This window comes from Meleagris gallopavo, chromosome 1 (assembly GCF_905368555.1).
Source record: "Meleagris gallopavo chromosome 1, MGAL_WU_HG_1.1, whole genome shotgun sequence".
Lineage (NCBI taxonomy): Eukaryota > Metazoa > Chordata > Aves > Galliformes > Phasianidae > Meleagris > Meleagris gallopavo.
In genome coordinates, this window is record NC_139404.1 from 161,931,765 (window position 1) to 161,946,306 (window position 14,542).

General features: G+C 34.9%; 1 long non-coding RNA gene across 1 annotated transcript in view; it reads right to left on the minus strand.

Moving 5' to 3' along the window:
• Positions 1 to 14,542, minus strand: part of LOC146545757 (uncharacterized) — a 38,263-nt gene that overhangs the window by 13,142 nt on the left and 10,579 nt on the right. Inside the window, exon 2 of the long non-coding RNA XR_014880975.1 lies at positions 9,503 to 9,668. This is a non-coding gene — a long non-coding RNA (uncharacterized LOC146545757). The remainder of the gene's footprint in view (positions 1 to 9,502; positions 9,669 to 14,542) is intronic.

Here is a 14,542-nt window from a genome sequence, read left to right on the forward strand (position 1 = left end):
GAGGTCCTCAAAGGTATTTATGTATCCAGCTTCCATTTCTTTCATGAATTTAGCCCCCAGAACTGCCTTTGGGAATTGAGCCTAATGCATAGGAAAAGCATGTATACCTTTGCAAATTGATTTAAATTCATGTGCCGTTTAGTGCCATTTAGTGAAAGTTTCCTGGAATTCAGGACAAACAGAACATCCACTGTTGTAAATCAGCTGTCTGTTACTCCTTGTTAATTTTGGTCTGCTTTTCAATACACAAACTTCCTTTGGACAAATGATTTTTTTTTTTTTTTTTTTTTTTTTTTTTTCCCTGAAAACATTCTGAAGAGCATTATCTTGCTCTCCTAAGCTTATGTCAAATCAATTGTGGCATTTTATGTCTCTAGCAAGAATGTTACATTTACTAAACATTTGGAAAATACTGAGAGAATTTAAAGCAAGTATGTTTAAAAGCACAATCCTCCCATCCCAGCAGACTTTAAGCATATAAAGATTGATGGTTACTGTTTAGACAGAAGTATAAACAACACGAAGGCAAACTATTGCTGCCATGCATAGGCATTTGAGAACAGCAGTAACACAGAGGGCTGTGCTTTGAACTCCATAATATGTACTGTTTTCTGTGAGGACAGCAATATCCTGAAAATCTCTCTCAACAAATTTCTACACTATCATTCTACCGTGGCTGGCTGGACCTGCCAACTGAGATTATTTCTCATGTTCTGCCTTTGTCTCAACTTCTGGCTGTTGTTCCTCTCCCTAGGCATTTCTGGCTTGATTCTTTGTTTCGTAAGAAGTTTTAACAGTAGCCCTATCACATTAAGCTACAAAACAAAACATAACAAAACAAAACAAAAACCCTGCGCTCAGCATAAAACAAGGCTTTGAATAAAATGATAGCAAACAAACTCAGACCTACAGCACAACTATACAAGACTGTATGCTCACCGGAAGTTAATTATGAAACAGTTACTTTAGATTAATGAATGATGCATGCAAAGAATCGTAAGGTTTTGAGACAGATGTGATCTTAAAAAATGTAAGAAAGAAAAGGAAGAAAGTTTTGAGAATAAATAAGGGGAAAAGAAAATCTTCATTTTGAATGTTTTAAGAAAAACAGCACTATTTTTTCCCCCCAGAGATCTTTCTTGAAGATTCAGTCATTTTCAATTACTGATTATCTAGATAATTCATTTACTAATTCTGTGTGCAGAAGGAGAAGGGCAAAACTCATACTGTTTTAATTTCTAATCTAATGTAAGATTCATCTCACTAACTTCAGCATCTAAAAGTCATTCTTTTTAGTTCACAATCATCACACAATTTCTTTCGAGTGAGTCAATGGAGAGGAGCTGGCATCATCACAGAATGATTACTCTGCTCTGACATCGGCGTCTAAAATAGGTGAAAGAATCATCCTCTGGAGAAGCATGTTGTTCTTTGTAATCTGTAGACACCACGAGTAAGTCACTAACAATAAACATCCAACTTGGAAAGCTTATATTCAAATCTGATCAATCCCATCTAAATTCACTTTTATTGTAACAAACCATGATTTCTTGAACAGTATTTCCACTGGTGACCAGTGTTCTTTGTTTCAGCATTATAAATCATTCAGATTCACATTCTGCCATTCTGACCTACAAAGAATCATACTTTATTTGTGCTGAAGAATGATGCCAGTCATTGTAGAAGGGTGGAAGTACTTGATGTGAAGTTACTAAGTTCTTGTAGAGAAGTCTAAAGCATTTACCTGCCAGAAGTTCTTTTGCTCTGTTAAACTGCACTTCACTGATTGGTAAGTGCTTGAATTTCCTGATTGCTTTTGATTCAGATTATCACACAGTGGATGATTTTCCCCTTTTTATTTCCTCATATGACTGATGTTTTTTGCAACTTTCTACCTGGTCTTTTTTACCTTGTGTTCAGCTTCAGTTTTGTGAATTGATCTATATCGTTCCCAGGTCACTTATATGATACTATCTCCTCCATGTTTCACAAAATACCCTGAATTCAGACTTCTTTCCAGCGTTCTTCTCTGCATGACATCTGGAATTTCTATACTGCTCTTCTATCTTTGCAGCCTTTGGGACACTATACTTAAATTATCCCTCTGAGATTTTTCCTAGTAACATGAGCACTTATTTTTCCTTTACAATGCACAAGAAATTTCTAACATCTGCACATTATATTGAGTATTTGAAGTGAGAGAATGAATGTGTGATTAGAAACACCTTTCAGCATTTCATGTCCTTTGTGAAGGTGTGGAAAGCATAACTGTTGCATTCTCTTAACACTCCTTTGAATGTGTCAGAGATTATCTCATCTTATCTCATTTTACATGGGATCTTTTTATGATCTGCCAGTTACATCTAGTATCTTAGGCAGTTTGTTCAGCTTTTTGGCCATATACATGGTTTGCAGTTCTCACTCAGGTCTTTCATAAATTATTTCTGAACTCAGTTATCAGCTTTATGGCAAATTGTACTAAATTAGCTTGTGGTGAGTACTAAATAGAGTTTTATATATTTACATATTTGATGCTGTGGATTTCATATATTATTTAAGCTTTTACTGCTTTAGAATATTTTATTCTTTTAATGGTGCCATTAAAGGCTGCAGTCCTTTTATACTCATTTGTTCATCCAGAATATCTTATTTCAATTGTCCTGTGTTCAGCCCACTTACAAAAACAGGATGATTTCATTTTTCTAGAAATAAGGGTAACTGTCAAAACCCTTTATCCTTTCTTCCCTCGTGTATGCATGGTCAGTATCTGGCCTCAGAAGCAAATTAGAGATAGTGTTGCCTGTAGTCTAGAAAGAAAGAGCTAGAAGATACATCACTGGAGAGTTTCCCCCATGTTGTCCTAATAAAACCCTCAGAAGAGCTCTGCTCTTCTAATCTGAGATATCTGAGGTGCTGGGCAACCTGATCTAGTGCCTGATTTAGTGGTTAGCAGCCCTGCCCATGGTGGGAGGGTTGGAACTAGTAGATGACGATTGAGGTCCCTCCTAGCTCAAGCTATTCTATGATTCTATCATCGTAAGCTGAGGCTCCTTTACTTTATGCCCATCTGAGCTCAGCCCCTTGTCACATCCAGCCATCACTGTGCCCAGTCATGTACTTGATAATCCACACACAGGCCAATAGTCTAGCCTCGGTCAGTCCCCACTACCAAGGAAGTACCTGATACCCAGAGCTAAGGCTACCATGGTGCCCCTTCCTGCTCTGCTCCTGGCCGGGGTTGTGGAACAGGCCTGGTTCCCCTCTCCCATAAGGAGTTTCCCAGTCCTTCCCACCTTGTTCCCTTCAGGGCCACCTGCCTTCTTAGAACCCTGGCGATTACCTCCCTAAAGTAAAATGTTTTGGTCGATCAGGTCTGTTGCAGAAAACCAAGCTTTGCAGTGCTGCAGAGAGGGTTATATGCATCAAAGCATAGCATACATCCAATAAAATGCCTTTAAGAAAGTCCTGAATAACACATCATATGAAAATTAAATGCAAACGTAAAACAGAAGTGAAGGAAGTGAATTAAAATTATTTGTTTACTAATTTCAGGATTTTGTAATTTGACACACTTTGCTTCAGTGATTCCCTTCATTCTTAACAGTTCACTGAACTGGGATACTAATAGACTGTACAATAAATGTTCCTTATGTATTGTACTGATTTCATGTATGGAGATGATTTTGATGAAATTTGTTGCTTATGAAATTAATCAATAGGCAGTAATAGCCTTATTTGGATCAGGTACATGGAAGAAAGAGGCTATACAGACATTGACAACTAGGTCTGCTGATATATCTCTATTCAGCAACTTGACTCTTCTAGTCTAAAACATGCTGGAAGGAGTGTTAGAGATCAATTTTTGATTGATAAACTGCCAAATACAATCTATACCTTAGAAATCACCCTGAAAACAAATCTGACTATTGGGATCTTTAAGAGCCTGCTCAACTAGTTGATGAAACTGTTCTTTTCACATCTGATGAAATTTATTACAGTAGTTCCAGTAGTCTATGTTCTCTTTCCTTCCTCCTCCTCCCCCTGCTGCTTCCCCTCCCCCTAAAACTCCCTCCTCATCCCTCCCTTCCCCTTCCTTTCCCTCCCTTTCCCTATACTTCTCTCCTTTTTCCTTTCTCTGATACCACCAGTGAACACACATACTACCTTTTTGCTTGTACTTTTGTGTATGCATTTTTATAAATATAAATTTACATAGCTTTTTGTATGGAGAAATAGTTTGCAAAAAATCTGAGGTACATTTGTTTCTTTGCAATGTATAATCACGTCAAACTATTGCATTCAAATGTTCATTTGAACTAGAAAAATATATATATTTTTAAAGAAAAGTTACATCACTAGAGATAGTGACTCTTCATCGGAATAAGGAAAACTCTGTGACTGAAGAACACTTCGTTTTCTTTTTTTAGGGAGAACATGATTTTTTTTTTTTTTTCTCCCAGAGAATATTAAGTCACAACTCTGCAGTGGTTATATCTGATTGTAAAGATGAGATATTTATTTTTGTAACAGACAAAATTTTTAAAGTGAGGAGAGGAGAAAGATCCTGGAAATACGAATGACTGAAAATCTTTACAAGGAAGAAATCTGTAGCCTTCTATTTTGTCATTTTTCTTTCTTTCTTTTTTTTACATAAGCATACTGTGAAAACAAAGTACTTTGACTTCCAGACATTTCAATCAGACATCTTTGTGCTAACTCAAATAGTCTAACTCTCCATGCATTTATTTACTTTATTTATCTATCTATCTATTTATTTATTTATTGAGAGGGAAAGAAAACCAATTAGTAACAAGCTGGTCTGAAGTATGGAGAAGGCCCGGTAGAAAGAAGAATATATGGTTAGGTTATAAAAAAAATAAAACCTGAGGCTTTCCTGTCTCAGTCCAGACACTGATATTTTGGGGTAATTTTTAACACACTGCAGGAAAATAAATAAATAAATAAATAAATAGATAGATAGATAGATAGATAGATAGATAGATAGATATCATAACCTCTGTTAAAAGCTGCTAACGAACTACACTATTCTTATTTCTATGTATGCATGTTTGGAATAAAAAATTTCAATTTTTTTGGTTGGTAAACCATAAACAACTATGTAGTGAAAATTATTTGTACTCAGAACTGAACTGAATCCTAAATCTACCAAAGTGTGCAATCTTAAGTCTGCTAAGAAATAATAAAAAAAGCATACTAACTACAATTATTAACTATAATTTTGTTACAATTTATAAAAGATAATTATAAAAACACTTTTTCTCCCATTTTTTAACATTTACAGTTCTTCAAAGCTAAGAATTACTTTATTTTTTTAGGCAAATTACAGGTCTTTCACGAGGTCAAAAATGAAGCATCGATCTAGTATCATGCCTGCATGTTGACTTCTTATTTTGTGTCCAGCATACCAATATAAAGTCATCCCACTTCTATTTTTATCAGAATGCAAAGATTTTATTGAAGATTGTGAAGATTGTATCACTTTCTAATAAATGCATGTTAGAGCATATTGTAGAATTGCATGTTGGCCTCAGACTTGGAGATTTTCTGTGATTATCATGATGACATTTAAAATATGGTTAAGGGAAGTGATCTTTTCATTTCAAACAGGGTAAACGAATCTTGAAGCTGCCCTAGAAAATGAATCATGATCTGCCCCAAAGTGAATAAGAACTCATTCTTTATCTATCTTCCCACAAAGAATATTTCCAGACTGCACAAGGCAGAAATCTGTAAATAATTAAAATGAAAGAGCAATGAATCATAAAAGTAGGCTTCCAAGAGGTAAACAACTTTTGATATAAGGCAAAGTGGTTTCATGTTGGTCAGGAAAGACACAAGAAGCTGATAAATTTCTCTCAAGAGGCTGATAGCAATACTGAAAGGGAAGAAATACCAAGTCAGTTGATGGTCAGGTAGCAAGCAGGAAAAGAAAGATACATATTTTCAGGTACCTGAACTCCAAGGGTCAAACAGACAGCTGCTATGACAAAGAATCAACCAGAAAAGTACCTTATCAAAAAAATATTTACCTCCTCACACTCAGATTATATCCAATTCTTTCCTAAAAAAAAATCGTATGAGGATACAAAATGATTCAAAAGGCATCTACATGCTTAACAGAGATGAGTCAGGGGCAAAAGAAAGAAGATGGAATTTTGAAATAGAATAATATATAATAAAATGTTTCTCGACATTTCTTCCCTCATCCCCCAGTATGAAAGATCTAGACATACTGGAGAGGGATACTAAGATCATCATGAGATTGGAACACCTCTCCAATGAGAAAAGGCTGAGAGAGTTGGGGTTGTTCAGCCTGGAGAAGAGGAGGCCTAGGGTATATCTTTTCAATGCCTATAAATCCCTGATGGAATACTGCTGTTTTTCAGGACAAGAGGCAGTAGGTACAAATTGGAGCACAAGACATTTCATCTAAACACCAAGAAGCACTTATTTCTGTGTGGGGTGCAGGAGCTGTTGCACAGGTTGCCCAGAAAGGTTATGGGTTCTTCCTCTTTAGAGTTCTTCAAAAGCCTTGGACATGAGCAACCTGCTGTAGTTGTTTCTTCTTGAACAGGATTTCTAGAGTAGATGACCTCCAGCGGTCCCTTCTGATTGGAAGTTTAGAGTTAGATTACCGATTTATTCATTTAAATGTCAAATTATATAAGTATTATTATTCATACTGAGTCTAGAATTATAATGTTCAGTTAATATGCTCTTACAGGAGTACTAAAATGCTGAATTGAAAGGAAAGATTAAATTTGTGTGGATGAAACAGAAAATTAAAATCCACAGTAAAAGAATTTATGTAAACTGCCACTTTTATGCTTCTTAAGCTTAGTATAACATTGACCTCATGGGAATGTAATACAGATCATTAAGAACTTTAAACTTACTGGCAGCTAATGATGTGAAAGTTTCCTGCTTTACCATGGAAATTGTGAATTTCCAATCCCTTATTAATGCGGCTGATTTTTTTTTTCTTTTGTCTTGGATAGACACTTCTGCTAGAAGCGTACTTCTAAAACATCTCTCTTTTTTTTTGTTTTAAATGTTTAAGAAGTCAATTTACTTCTGAAAAGATTTTTTTATGTTTTTTTTTTTTTTTTTTCCAAAAAAGTCTGTATTAATATTTTCCTCCCTCCAAACCCCAAGTACAAGAGAGTACAAGAGAGATCTAGATATACTGGAGAGAGTCTATTAAGATCATCAAGGGACTGGAGCACCTCTCCTGTCAGGAAAGGATGAGAAAGCAGAGAAAGTTAAACCTGGAGGAGGCCCAGAACATCTTACTAATGTCTATAAATCCCTGAAGGGAGGGTACGAAGAAGATGGAACCATGCTATTCTCAGTGGTGCCCAGTGACAGGGAAAGGAGGCAATGGATACAAACTTGAAAACTATATATAACAGTAACTTGAAAGGATTTGCAGACAGAGAAGATTGATTCATCCATAAACTTCAACTCTCCCTTCTGTTAAGAGTTATGCGTTCATCCAACAGTATGACCTGCAGAGTATCTTCACTGTGACATGAAGGGAGCATAAACTGATATTGCTGCTGATATGTCTATATAATAAAAAATCATCCTTACTATCAAAATTTCTTTTTTGCTATCTCTTGCACAACCTTGCAATAATGTCTAATTAATACATCTATTATTAGTGACATGAAAAGGTGCAAATGTATTAGAAGCTTCAATTCTGTTGGAATGCTTAACTTTAGATTCAGCAGCACATTAGTAACCATTTAACTGCAACATCAATATTTTTTCCATTTTATATGTTTGTGTGTAGGGGAAAAAAAAAATGTAGAAGAACAGTAGACAATCTGTCTATCAAGTTGATGAATAATGTAAAAGAATTTCATTTTGTGGACAAAAAATGTAAGATCACAAGGTCATTTTTCCCTATATGCATTTTTTGTGAGATTCCAGCTTTTGAGACCTACAGAACTGACAGTTCTTCTAATGAACAATAGCTAAACAAAAATTGTGTGTTTTATATCTTATGAACTGAACTACATGAAAAAAAAAAAAAAGCATCCAATAAGAGGATGGCTGAACTGATGACAGGTTTCCACTTCAAGTTTATTTGTAATAGATTTATTTTGAATAGTTTTCTTAGTATTGCAATTTTCTTCAAATACATTCATAATTGCTTCTATATTTGTAAATCGCACATTTTCTATTGATTTTACTTCCATGTTACAACATTGCTAATGTAAAGGGTTCTGCCTTCAATCAGTTGCAGAATTTACATTGTTAGAAATTATTAAAATGTTATATTAGACACCTGTCTGCTACTGAAAATAGTGTTTGTGCATATAAATGTCACATTCAAAGGGAGATGTTTCTGCAGTAGCCCAGGTTGCTTCACTTTATCCATAATCTTAAAAACCTGCCATTGCTTCCAGAGGTAATTCTATTTGGAGTCTTTCAAAAATGAAGCAGATTCTCTCTACTCTCCAGCCCTCTCTTTTTGAGCTAGAGACCAAATAAAGCATGTCATTATATTCAGCCGTACTGAAGGTCAAGTCTCAGTTTAGTTTGCAGGTGATAGATCCAGTCTCTGAATCATATTAGCAATCCTTTGTTGACCATTCCTCTGGACTGGCAGCTTCAGATTTACACCAAATCACTGACAAAATCCTTTTCCCTCTAGAGTAAAGTTTAAGAGGTAGAAGAGACTGCAACACATCAGCATAGGGAGCATTATGAATGGCTGTTATTCATGTAAAAACATTATGAATGTTTTTACATTTCAACGTCTCTAATCTGAGATTAAAATGTATCTATGGGAAGGCCTTTATTAGTGCTTACGAGGCAATTCTGAACTTTTGGCACTGGTTGTCTCATTTCACCAGTGTGGGACATAAAGCATCACCCTCCTTCACTCCATATTATGATGTCTGAAATCAGAAAGAAGTGAGCATAAGTTGAAATAGAGTTTTGTGCGCTTAGATCAGTTCTTTGGTCTCAATGAAGAGATGGCAATATTATGAGATTATACAGTCAGTCTCTGTATATATGAAAATAAGTCTGCAAAACCAATTCTAATAATTGTATATGACTGAGAAAAAATATTTACAGAGTAGCTTAGTCAAAACTAAGTATTTCTTATACTAAAAATGGCTTTACATTTCCAATATTAAAAAGAAAAATCACTATTACTACCAACAAAAAAAAAACCCACAACTATGTAACAGCATGGGTTTGAGGTTTCAGTCTCTAGTAAAATACATTTAAATATAAAACACATAGAAATATAAAAAGACTTTAAAAAGGGCATTTAAAGAGAGAGACATACAAATTATTTGTTCTATGCTTATTTTTAGAAAAATAGTCCTCCTTTAAATAAACAGACCTGTAGATACAAGGTCAGTGTTAGGTTCTGAATAACATTCTCTCACAGCTTCCAAAAAGAAAAGTCTGTACTATGATCTTGACGTGCCAGGAGTGAAAGAAAGTTAATGCCCCTTACACTTCTGTTCTGCCACTAAACTGTCATCAGCAATTTGCCTTTCCAGCCAGTACTATAGATGAGATTTTTCAGTGTAACGTTGGTCAATCAGTTGAAGCAGAGAAGAAGCTGTTGGAAGAGCCATTTGCCGATCTCCTGATGCAACTGTCATTTATTTCCCAGGGTCCTGCAATTACAGTGAACATCTTAGTTCTATGACAAAACTTTCAGCATTGCTGTAAAGAAAGGAAAACTTATTTTTGAAGCTACAAATTTCGAAAGCATCCAAATAGATTTATTTCTGAACTCTGAAACAATCAAAACACATCAATATTTTTTTTTTACCCCATAATACCTTTTCAATACTATTGAATCTATCTAATATCTGTCAAAAGTCAACCTACTTTTCACAGCTGACCAGGGGCAGTAGTTTCTGAAAATATGGAGTATACTAGCAATTTCAGGACAAAATCTGGGGAAGTATAATATGGAATGTAATATGTTAGTGCTGTTATAGCAGATTTATGAACACTAATGTGAGAGTGTCAAAATCTACTCTGTGGCCAACTCTCATGCCTCTACTTTTCAAAAGCAAAGATTTCCAGGAAAGCTTTGAGTCACATCATCTTACTTCTTTCTTGTGTGCTTTTTACAAAAACACCAAAAAAAAAAAAAAAAAAAAAAAAGTAGTTGAATAATTAGCACTGGATGTTTATGCTCTTTCAAACTCACTGTTGCAATTAATAGGCATTTCAGTGCTGTGTTTAGTTTATGTTTAATTCACACAAGTTACATGATACAGTAGAACATGGTAGCATTTTGCTTCTCTTGTGCATGAACATAAAACAGCAAGCCTGGAATTCAATGTGGTAACAGATCAAATTAGGCCTGCTGTACATTCTCAAAGCACTTATTGATTAGAGAACATACAATCCATGATAATTGGAAAGACAGGTTATTCAGAATACTACTTTTGTTATCCTAATAGAATAAGGCAAACAATGATTTTTCCTAGCAAGAAAGACTTGGGAATCTCTTTCTTTCCTTAGTATTTGGGTATTTTTTATTTTTTTTAATAGTATCTTTTAAATTATAAGTCCATTTAAGTCTTAAACTTCCATGAACTTAAAACAATAGAATTCTCTTTTACCTGGAAGACTTAAGTTAACAATAAAATGGAATTTAACAAACTTTAATAGTTTACTGTATTGGTGTTTTACTAAAGCTGGCTCTAGCTCCCCTTTTTTTTTTTTTTTTTTTTTTTAACCTCCTAATCTGTACAGTGAATGGATTTTCTTTAGATTATTGTTGGATTTCTTTTGGATACCATTATTTCATAATCACACTACATTCATCCTGCTTCTGTAATATGAAATATTTTCAAATCATAGAACCATGTCCAAATACATAAGTAATTAATGGAAGCAAGACAGGTCAGAGTGGAAAACTGTAAAAAAACTACTGAGTAGCCATTTGAGTAGATGAGAACATAAAAAAATAACAGTTAAAAATAAGAGGAGAAAACAGGATGTTAGAACAAAGAAACCTTTGGAAGAAAAAGGGAAGGAAAGAAAGCTAAATGTGATTGTAACGTCAGATAAGTTTTGTTTTCTTTAAAATTTGTCTGATCTGAAAGAGGATAAATCATAATTTTTAAAAACTCTAATGACAACACTGACTGCCTATCAACTTCAGCAGTGCATTGCAAAGGATTATTGCTCTGTAACAGATACTGACAGCAGCCAGAAATTTTTCTGGAAACTTTTTGCAACAGTCATCCACGCACTCTTATAGGGCTGTGCTAAATTTTACAGCAATCATAGCTGAAAGGCATTTTCAGCTGAAACGTTGAGGGCTTTTATTCTATCATTTCCTCGACAGAGACTATGAATATCATCATGCTTATTTTTTCACGGACTGTAAGTTTTAGTTTTCAGAACTCTGACTTTTGGGCAACATCTGTATCTGCCACATAGCTGCAGGAGGAGCAGGACCTTACAGTCTTGTTATGTATAAGATACATTAGCTATCCTGTTCAGGGGTTCAGAACCTCTGGCTGTCTAATGCAAGATATTCCTTCAGAGAGTTTGATTGCACCTAAAATCTTGAGTCACTTCCATTTCTTCTTAGTGAAGAAAGACTGCTGAATTCTCAAAAGTGTTCTGTACAAGTTGAGAGTAGTCTTGGGTAGACAATTTATGAGAAAGCAGCTTGGACAAAACACATAGATTTCTTAAATATGAAAGGTTTCCTTCAGAACTGTATGAACTTGAAAGCCTTTCATATTAGACATGATCACAGTGGAAAGTGCTTTTGAACCTGAAGTTTTGCCTGTGCCATGGTACACTGTGTGTAAACAACTCATTAAGTTGTTGTAATGCAAAATTTTGTTCTCAGCCTCTGTGCACTGTGAGATTGCAGTGCCTCTGTCTAAGGTACAAGCCTGCAAGACAGTCTGTCCCAGTGGAGCACTACCAGCTGGTCAAGCCTCCCACTGGCTAACACCCAAGTAGTGCATTCTGATGGAGCTTGATACTTGGTGACAGAGTCATTCTTTATTAAATATTTAGTTTAGAATGAAATACACTGTCCTCTAGAAGTACTTTTCTTTACTTAGGCAAGCACAAAAAAGCCTCGGGTGATATGCCCAAATGTAGACCTTGACACTGTAGAAGTTAAAGTTATAAGAGATTAATCCTACATAATATATTTGTGTGAACATGGGCTATGGAAAAGTAAAATGCACTCAGATGTTTTCAATCTCACAAGATTATGAAAGATTTCACAGGATTTTTGAAGTTTTTATTTCTCTTCTAATGTTCTATATCAGTTCCTTGAAACATTTAGACATTACTTTTGCTCTTACATCATGAATATTTTGTATAAAGAAACATTTTTACAATAAAGCAGTATAGATTTATACCGTTTTCAAATAACCCACTAAGAATACCCTATGTAGGATATAAATATTCTTTCTAGTACTTGTTATAGCTATTTCCAAGCTATAGCTACTACTTGTAATATGCAAGAACTATTCTAAATAAATTAATAATTTTGTATTCATAGAATTATTAAGTTAGAACACCATCACCTATTTTTTTTATTTGCAGATATAGCAACAGGGTTGTAGGGTTTTGTTGCATGTATGTTTGTTTGTTTGTTTGTTTGTTTTTGCTTTTAGGAAGGAAAACTAACTATTGGAAAACTAAACTGCTTTTAAATCTGTAAATTCAATTATTTCTCTGGAAACAGTATTTCCCTGAAAATCAGGAATAAATTCAGATTCATTGTATAGGAGGATGAATTACAAAGTTTTGTTTAAAGCAGTTTCATACAAATTTAATGGGACTTACTATCTATCAAACTATCAGATTTTCAAAACTGTTAAAAGGCTAATTCTTTCTCAAAGTAAGGCTCTTTTTATCATCCTCACTGTGAGTGGTGTAGAATTTTTTAATATGTACTCTAAATTGCTTAAGTAATAGAAGTATTTTTAATGTAAATGGCAGTCATCTCTTTGAAAAGTAATGTAACACGAAATGGTAAAGATTTTATTATAACCTACAGTGCTCGGGTCTGGCAAGTCTTATAGTGAACTTGGTTATATATGTTCAGTGAATACAAAAGTGCTTACACTTCTACAGTCTGCCATTTCTCAGCCTTTGTATCTGCCCTGGTTATCAGTCCTCTGATTTTACCACACCTTTATTAAAATTTGTTATTTCTGCTTGTTATACAGGTACACTTAGATCTATGCAGTACTACTGAGAAAGCTTCATAGGTACAGTTGGTCTTCCAATATTTTTCTGCTTGGAACATCTGCAATACTTCACCTTCATTGCTTGTGAAACCTGGCCATTTCCCACATAAATCCCCTTAACTGTCTATGAAATCTGGCTGGCCATCCCTCATGGCACTATCTGTAACTTTTTTTCAGCTTCCTCCTCTTCTATTTGTTATGTACAGCAAATTCTCATTTCCTGAGAATATCTAATATCATATCTCATAACCATAATTCTCCATGTTTTGAACAGTTAGTTAAATTTCACGCTAGGGTCTTTATAATAGTATACCTTGACACAATTCCTAAAAAGAGACACATACCGGAGTCAAGTAGTTTTCTTGATATTCCTTTGAACATAAAGGGGAAAGACATATGCCAACAGAAAAAAAATATACTGAAATTGTTGATGGTTATATATTCTTTGGGAGGAAAAAAAATATGCAAGATATATCAAACAAAGCACTTAATTCCATTAAGTTCCATTCTTGATTGTTAAAAAATATGTCCTTTTCCTAGAGCATTGTTCAAAGGGCAACAAAAATGGTAAAAGGTCAAGAGCAGAAGACTTACGAGGACAGCTGAGGCTCCTTGGTTTGTTCAGCCCAGCGTAGAGGAGGCTGAGGATTAGGCCTCATGGCAGCCTGCAGATCCTCATGAGGGATGCAAAGGGACAGTGCTGAGCTCTGCTCTCACATGACAGTGACAGTGCCCAAGGGAGGGATGACAAGGAGTTGCATTGGGGAGGGTCAGGTAAAGGTTAGGGAAAGGTTCTTCACTGAAGGTGTTGTTGGATACTGGAACAGGATCCCCAGGGAAGCAGTCACAGCACCTACTTGACGGAGTTCAAGGACTGTTTGGACAGTGCTCTTGGAAATATGGTTTGATTTCTGAGTGATCCTATGTCAGGATTTAGACTCAATCCCTTCCAACTTCAGGTATGATACCATGATTTTATGATTCTGTGATCAGATCTGAAAGTGTCTGTACTTAGAAGATGTATTGACTAGACATTGACTGATGTTAAAATATTGTTTTACCTAAATAGAACATTCATATTAATTGTCCTTTCCTTCAGACATGAGTTAAGATATTTTTTCTAGTGAAACCATTTGCTTTACAGAAACCTGATGACTAACTTTCTTAAATATTTATACCTTCTTCTCTGACAATTCATCATAATCATATATTATGAAATTATCTTCTCCTTCACAGCTGTCATACCATTTCTCCTTAATACAGATATACATTTTACTATATTATGTAAACTACATAAATAT